Below are 9,454 nucleotides of genomic sequence, written 5' to 3' on the forward strand. Positions count from 1 at the left end.
ATGTACGGTTCTTCCATAGACATGGAGACCTAATCTATCCCATTCTGTCCTCTTTCACGGTATCAGGTTCTGGCGATCACGGTTTAAACAACAGTTAACCATGTAATGGAGGTCATAAGAAGTGTTACAAACACAAACGCCTCAAAAAGCACCATCATAACTAACAGGTCTGTGGCTGCATACTTTTTTCCATTGCTCATGCAGTTGCATACGTGTGATTGAAATTGTAAAAGTGCCTAATGAAGGCCCTTTGTTCACGTCCTGTTTTCCTTTCCCTATAGAGGGGCTCTCACTTTTGCATGCACACACACACTCCCAAACACCTGAGTGCATTGAGCACTAAAAAGGGGATGGAGGGCAAGGGGTGGGTTCAGGGTGGAGCAAATTTATGACCCAAATTTGTGAGGGTCATTGCAAGAGCACACCAAGTCTCTGTTTCTGCTGCCAGAGAAAGCCATTGGTCAATAATGATGTTATTCTCCAAAATTACACTACTTTCCTTCTGGTCCTCAGAATGAGACATTAGCTCTATCAATAATTAAATACACAAACATCTTTAATGATGGGTATTTTAGAATTTTCTGCAGCTTTTACATTCATCAGTATTTAATTTTTTTTGCATGCTCCACAATCCTGAATCATTAAAATAGTCATTAATTTTTTTAGTTGTATAGTGTTTTTTGTGGTGCATGTGTGTGTGTGTGTGTGTGTGTGTGTGTGTGTGTGTGTGTGTGTGTGTGTGTGTGTGTGTGTGTGTGTGTGTGTGTGTGTGTGTGTGTGTGTGTGTGTGTGTGTGTGTGTGTGTTAAGGTTTTTTTTTTGTTTGTTTTTTTTTTCAGGAAAACTACATTGTGGCTGCAAAATGTCCCCCCACCAAGCAGTTGTAAACTTAGATGCAATAAGATTAATGATTAATAAAGTCAGCAGTGGTGCAGTGGTGGCTATGCACATAGGCCAAGGCCTTTGTCTGTTGCTTCTGGCTGTGCATCTGTGACCCTGCACTCCACTTACAACATTCGCAGGTCTCAAGTATCTCCAGCTGCAGTTTTTTCAGCAAGTGGAGACTACACCTGTTAAACTATGCAATCAAATCCTTCTGATTTGAACCAATCTAAATTTGTAAATTTCTCGTAATAAATATGAAAAATCACGTTACTGATTGCAATCACAAATACGATACGGATATCGCGTCAGGTTATTTTGATCTGAGATCTGGAAAAAAAAAAAAAAGACACCCAACCTTCCATGTCTTATTTGCATGCACACACACCCAGGAGGAGAATCTTCAATCGTATGAGTTTTGGTTAAGTCCACATGGATTATTTACCTATTAAATAATATGAAAATACAATATGCCTTGTTTGTTTATACAGTGAAAAAAAAGAATTTTGAGACGATTTTAAGAAGTGCAGAAGTGTAAATTAGTAACCATGTAAATTGAATATTAAAGCAGTAGAGAAAAGGCTGTAGTGTTATAGTAATATATAAGACAATCCCTTGACTTTGGAGTCTCTGTTGTTGAACTCGAAGCACCTGCCAGCTTTCCTTCTTTGATTCCTGCTTTGCTTTCTAATTTTTTTTGTTACTTCAGAAGGAGCATAAAGAGCTTATAAGCGCAGGCCAGCCCACCCCACAGATGGCCGAATGATCAGAGGCTGTCAATCCACTGAAATGAACCAGGCACTGGGTCTGCCTCTCCACAGGGGCACAGGCAGGCTGAATGGGGCACTTCCACTGGCTTCTATAGCCCCCCACTGGGCATTTGTAAAATGATTTGTGGCATATTTGTTGGATCAATATAGACAGCAGAGGGTGGACACCCTCCGCGCAAAGCCGGCTTTGCATGACTAGGCTCGTCTAAAGTCAAAAGCGTTAGGCTACGTTGCATAAAAATGCGGTGACAAAACTGAATCTTTGAACCCGTACTACACATTTGTGGTCAGAGATGGATTAAGAGCCATGTTGGGTTACATCAGCGTCTGAGCTTCGTTGTTGGGGGAGAGACAAGGTTTTGACGGATTGTATTTAAGGTGACTCGTGTTTGCTTAAGGAGTTCATGAACCTTGCGAAAGATCACATGGCAAAATGGAAGATAATTCAGAGCAGATGAAAAGCCACTTTGCAACCTTTTTTACATATTTTTTAAAAGTAAAATCTACTTAACCTCTGTACTCATTTTCTAAAGTCCAATGTAAAAAAAAAATTGCAAAAGCATAAACACAGCAGTCTTTTTTTTTTATTTTAGTCCTAGGTTTTTGCCTTTGAATGTGTGTAATGCTTAAGAGAAGAAAGCAGGTGGCTTGTATACCTTCATTCTTTGCCTGCCCGCCACACTTGGATGGAATTAAGCACAATGGATGGATGCATGCGATTTGGTACAACTCTTAAATAACTTTTTGTCTCCCCTTTCAAGCAATCTCTTTCTCTCTCCTTCCTCTCTCTATCCATAAGCTGCTGGCCAGCTGAGTAGTACAAGGACAAAGGCCTGAGCCATTCTCTCTGAATTGACCATGGCCACAGGCCATTGTTCCTGTGGTTCAGCAGGGACAGTACACTCATCTCATATATACTGACATCAAAAACCTGTTGCTGGAAAAGTCACATTCATGATCCTTCATTTACACATGAAAAGGTGGAGATAACGCACAGACACCTGATCCATTTGTCTGGCCTACCGTGTAGAACTTTTTGTGAATAGGGACATCTGTTTGGGGAGCTGAAAGCACTAGTCATGCCTTGGCCACAGATTTTTAATTTTTTTTTGCAGTTTTATTATCAATATTCTATGATAAATCAAAATCGCACCAATATAAAATCTGTAACAAAACCTGTAACTAAAACAAATGTTATTTATTAATATTTTTTTAAGTTTTACATGGACCTGACTCATTCATGGTCCTCTCAGTTAATCTGAGGTGAAAATGTTGCCACAAACCACAGCGTTTGCATGCCAGCATTCTCCCCTGCTTGTATTCTCAGCATGTGGTTGCCCAGTACCACAGTCATTTATAACTTCTATATAGAGTTATGGCGGGGTTGTAACAGATAATCCCAGGGCCTGTGTGTGTAAAAACAAGTCCTCCCGCAAAAAAAGAAACATTGAGTCAAGTCAGGCTTTATTGTTGTGCATGTATTCAAGGAGTGATTCAGCATGCCTCTAGTTCGCTCGGTACACAAACTGACTGAAAAGTGTAAATAGTGTGACGTGTTAGACAAGAGCGATGAAAATCTGACAATCTATGCACCATTTCATAGTATCATTTCAATCAGCTCGGTAAAAGAAAGAAAAAAAAAGCCTAATTCTGTGCTTTCTGCTAGGTTTCCAATAGCCCAAAAGAGTTCCAGGCCAAAACAGTCATTACATTTAGTACTGGGGCTTGAATCAATCATTCAATACACTGAAACAGAAGTTGGCTTCTATCCAAAGTGCACCCATTTTTTGCCGCCTGTCCGTATTTGAAGGGGTTTGAAAGCACAAAAAAATAATCAACAGAACATCCCGTAAGTGTGAATGCAGAGTGGCAGATGTGGCCAAGAGAGAAAAAGGCTCTCGGGCCATTGTTTGGCCCCCGGGTGCCATTTATTTGGTTGCTGTGACAACAGTACGCAACCTTTATCCATTTCCCCATGCCGGACGCATGCTAATGGGAGATCATAGCTTGTATTGACAAAGATGAGAGAAGCTGAACAACAAACAGAACGGTGTGGATGAAAGCCAGTAATATTCAGCAAGCTTTCATGGCCGAGGTGCAAAATAGAAAGCTTTTATTATTTATCATCACTGAATATGCTTGATTATCATTTCATGTTTTTAATGTTGAACAGAGAAAAGGATTTTGAGGTTGCTTAATGCTTAAAGATGCTCATCCGTCTCATTCCATCAACCTCATTAAATACGAGAGCTAATAGTAAGAGCAGTAATCTTTCATGGAAGCCTTTAAGAAAATAATGATAATAATGATGAACCTCGATTTCCTGAACAATCTTCTCAACCAGGATCAACCAGACATTCTGGTAAACCATCAAATCTCTGTATCTGCCTCTCTCTATGATAGTTATCTGCGTGGGTGCTCATAAATAACTTGGTTTTCTTTCTGGCAATGATGCCATGATGAATGCCAGTGTCTTTGTTGCAACCCACCACCTTTCAAATATCATGATTTACTGCCATCTGTGCAAACAACACCCAAACAGCCCACAATAAGGAACAGCAGCATTGCGACCACGTTATAATTCTAACATTTATATACAACAATAAGCAGAATTCTATCAGACAGAGAAAGTACAATCCCAGAAAGTGCTGCTACTAATAATAAAATCAAACTCTAATGCAGTCGGTGCAACTAAATAATTGTATTCCTTTATTTAATAATGATAATGATAGAGTAATACGTACCCGCCTATCAAGCAAGAGCACATTAGGGCACACAATGGTCTGAGGCGAAGGCCTGAAGAAGGTTCTCCATCAATATTCAAGTGCACTTAGTAGATCTGAGCCTCTACGAGTTTCTTGAAGGCTGTGCACAAATCTGCAGCATGAACAAAGCCATTTAGTGCGTTATTGTGAGCTTTAATTAAAATGGGTCTGTTTGGCTGTAATGACCGACGTAGGCGTCTCGTCGTATAACAGCACACAGAAGGTGATAGGATATGAATATGTATGTTTTAGATTAGTTCAAATTTAGGAATATTAGGAACATAAAGTTTCATCATTCCAGCAATTCACCTGGCAATACTGTACAGAGGTCTAGGCAACCTGCGGTTTATTCAGATTGTATGGAATGTTTACTCGACAGTCTCTACAGTCTCTAAGCGGACCGATGCAGTTCTAAAGTAAAGAGTACTCACACTGGTCCGAGTACGTTGCATTCATTTGTTTTTCATTTCAAAATGAAATGCAAATTAGATTTTTAGAAGAGCTTCCAACCATAAATTTTCAAAGAAAGCTCTCGTTCCACTCCTTGGCTTGTTTTTCATTATTTTACGTTCAATTAACGAACCCTCATGAATGACCCGGATGTGTAGAAACAAATATTGTGTAGCTCGGAACACGAAAGCTAAAATAAAAATGTTTATTCTTTAGAGTACAAAAGTCTGTTCACAACCAAATGTCAAGCCGTAAAGGTTTTATATATATATATATATATATATATATATATATATATATATATATATATATATATATATATATATATATATATATATTTAGATTCATGGATATTTGCTTTCTAGGCTTTATGTGATGAAAATATAAGAAATTTACACAGACTTGCACCAAATACAGACTTTTGTTTTATCTGTATATACATATGATATATAAAAGCTTCTCATTTTATTATTTGAGTTTATTATTAATTTATTAATTTTATTATTGACTTCTGTATAATTTTGGTTAAATTTGGCCTCAGATCCTCTTTGTTTAGTCAGCGTCATGTGCGGCATGTCCTAAAGTGACCATAAGCAGGTGTTTAAAAGACAATGGTCTGATTCATTTTCATCGCTTCAGGTTCATTGGTGTAGTTGATGTATCACGACACCCTCACCCAGGCCACACCTGTGATATTCAAAGCCACAATACATATTTGCCTGATGATTAATGCACACCAGCTTATATACTGGCCACTTTGTTTTGCATGAAATGTACTAAATGTCCTGGATTCTCTTTCTGGACCTACAACAGGACTGCAAATACCCGAGACTGAGAAGTATGACTCCTGCAACAGCAGTAAATATACAACATAATGTATTACAGTGGAATGAGCTTGTTTTATTTATTTATTTATTTATTTATTTATTTATTTATTTGTCTTGTATTTATTGCCAAGTATGAAATTATCAGAAGGACAACATGTAAACCAATATTATCTAGAGATCAGTGTGTATACAACTACTTATTATGAAGCTTGATGACGCTCGATTGTTGAAGCAATAAAAAGCGTAATATTGGGCAATAAATTACTACACAGTACACATATATACATAAAGTTTCAGCCAGAATATATTTCAAGATATATTTAGTATTTGATCTTATGTTTCTATAAAACTCTTTTTTTTTTTATTATTTCAGACAGATTCTTCTCTGATATTATCAGATATTTTCACCACTAGACTAGTGTTTCATACTGACAGAGGAATGGAAATCAACTCATCAGACGTTTTCGATCAGTAATCAGGAACAAATTCATTGTTTAATCGATGTAAGTCTGATTTTTAAATGAGACAGAACACTGTTGGCTTGGTTAGGTTAATCTTAATAAGAAGAATTTTAGTGGTTGAAAATACCGCAAATTTGAGATGCTTATGAAGGAGCATTTGAGACAAATAGATGTGATACAGAAATACTTCAGGAAATCTACAAAACACTGAGAGTATACATTCATATGAGGCATTAATCACAGCTGTATAGTGTGATGTGACAAAGGAATTCAAAGCTTAAACTCGACACAACAATACAGACGGATATTCTATTGGTTGGCCTTTGGTAAAAACAGCCTTTACAAAGAAAATGTGTGTTTATGTGTGTATGGACATGACAGTGTGCTTATGTGCTTGATATCAACTCCTGCAAGACAGAATGAATATAACAAAAATGCCAACAATTGGTCTAATATTCAAAAGGAACATAAACAATATTTCATAACCATAAATGTGGATATGAATTAGTGTGATTGTGTTCCAGCTAGTAAACCATGTGCTTTCGTGACGCCGAGTAGGAAGAACCTGATTAGTAATAGTAATATATTAGCGAACATGTCATCCATATCGTCTAGTGTAGTGGTTAAGGTGTTGGACTACTGGCCGGAAGGTTGTGGGTTTGAATCCCAGGTCCACCAAGCTACTGCAGCTGCCAGTTCCCTGAGCAAGACCCTTAACCCCTCAACTGCTCAATTGTATAATCAAATTAGAAATGTAAATTTCTCTGGATGAGGGAGTTTTCAACATTCTGTAAGTTTTTAAACATTTAGTTTAACTCAACTCAAGCCATCACAGTATACAAAAGAAGGAAATGCCAACGCCGTTACTACGGAACAATGTGCATAAGCAAGTGAAGTAAAAAAAATTCACGTAAATTAGCAATAAACATTATAACATCATAGAGCTACGGTGTGTTAAATATGAGGTAGGTGTGAGGTTTGAGGTCCAAATGTAGATAAAAATGCTATTGCACAGTCAGAGGTGATTATTTGCAAATGTCTGGAATAGTATAGTTAAAGTCACTAAATGCAGATGTCTGCAGATGTGTTTCATGAGCAATGTGCATTTTAGTGCACAGTAAAGTGGCTGAGTGCAGATGTGTGTTGGTGTCTACTGAGTCACCAGTAATATCCATAGTGCACAATTCAGCAGGTGGGAGCAAGGTGATGAAGGGCACCAGGGTGTTCTGTGCTCTTATAGGCTTGTAATGCGGGTCCTGATGCTGGGGAACCTCCTGTCTGAGGCTCTGCATGCAAAGTGTGTCTGGAAGATGTACTTTCTCACTATCCTGAATAATTTTCCAATTTTCCAATAACAGCATGTCTCAAAGTGGATCATCCTTTTTTGCAGTTTAAAGTAGACTTCTTTCTGTACATATGTTCTTCATGTGCTTTTTAACTGCTTGTGGGAATATTTAATGTAGTAGAACTTTCGTTATAAATAGTTGTTCCTTCACCATGCTTTCTTTTTTTCCCTTTGTCTTAAAGGAAATGCAGCTCGTCATGATAAATCCATGAGATTGTCTGTCCCAAACACTTTCTATTGCCGGAAAGCTTAAAGCTACAGATTTACCTCTGACTGTTAAGAAGCCCTGACACTGGAGACTCCTTCCACCTTATCACCTATCACCTTCCACCCTATCACCTATCACCTTCCACCCTATCACCTATCACCACCCTATATTTACAATTAAAAATTAACATTTTTTTTTTCATTTGTTCACATCACTGCATTACCTGTTGCTATAGAAACCATAATGTAGTAGGATGATTTGCCTTAGTCACTCATTTTATACCGCTTATCCGAACTACCTCGGGTCACGGGGAGCCTGTGCCTATCTCACGAGTCATCGGGCATCAAGGCAGGATACACCCTGGACGGAGTGCCAACCCATCACAGGGCACACACAAACTCTCATTCACTCACACAATCACACACTACGAACAATTTTCCAGAGATGCCAATCAACCTACCATGCATGTCTTTGGCCCGGGGGAGGAAACCGGAGTACCCGGAGGAAACCCCCGAGGCACAGGGAGAACATGCATACTCCACACACACAAGGCGGAGGCGGGAATCGAACCCCGACCCTGGAGGTGTGAGGCGAACGTGCTACCCACTAAGCCACCGTGCCCCCCCCCCCCTTATTACAAACATTTATCTACAAATTTGCCTAATCAAATTACTTTTTTCCCCTATTAAATTGTATATAAATACACTTTATACATACAGTTTCTCTGCACTCATATTCTTTGTCTGTAGCAGTAAATTGTCTCACAGTGAAATAAACAGAGATTATGATCAGTCCAGATCGAAGAAATCAAAGATTCTGTCTGCCGGCGATTCACACTGGGCCTCATGGAAAGTCTGTGACATCTTTGTAATTAAATCATGGGACTTTTTTAGAGTGGGATTTAATACATTTATGGCTAAAACTAAGTTTTTTGTGTGGTAATAAGCTGATTTTCTCTGCCTGACAGCCAACACTATCCATCACTACTATGAAAATTGACATTTCGCTATTCATTATTAATCTGTCCAGTCCATATATGAGGATCTTTTCAAATCTAATAGCATTTCAGTAAAAATGCAGAAGCACAGATAGACAGATAGATAGATAGATAGATAGATAGATAGATAGATAGATAGATAGATAGATAGATAGATAGATAGATAGATAGATAGATAGATAGATAGATAGATAGAAATGCTAAAGAAATGCTAAAAAAAAGAAAAGTTAATAAATGTATAAGTGTATAAATGTAAAGAACTTTCTTTCACAGCACAAATTTAAATTTAAATGCATATATTTCTCTAAAGTTTGTTTGCGACAATGTCCGTTATTAAAAGCATTATTCGAATAAAATCAAATGGAAGGAAATGAAATTAGGCACAATCATCTACATAGCGTTCCTCTTATCTCTATCTTATCTCTACTTTGCATACATTTTTCAAAGCTCTAAAGCAAAGGTTTAGCTCTTTTACTGCAACATCTCTGCCAATTTGTTCCCAGTCAGTCAGTCAGTGTTTATAGCCACTCTCCTGAGATATCATAGATCAGATTGGAAGGATTGGCCCCCCACTGGCTCACAGCTTGATGGTGACTGCCTGACTGTGTTGTGTGTGTTGTGGCTCAATTTCTCAACTTATCCTATTTACACCATTCCTACTTACAAAAGAACATAAAACCTGCATCAGTCCTTTTTTTAATCAGAGCTTCTTAAAGTGTTGCCCAGTGACTCCCAGTGGTGTGTGTGACT

Source organism: Tachysurus fulvidraco, chromosome 23, assembly GCF_022655615.1.
Source record: "Tachysurus fulvidraco isolate hzauxx_2018 chromosome 23, HZAU_PFXX_2.0, whole genome shotgun sequence".
Classification (NCBI taxonomy): Eukaryota; Metazoa; Chordata; class Actinopteri; order Siluriformes; family Bagridae; genus Tachysurus; species Tachysurus fulvidraco.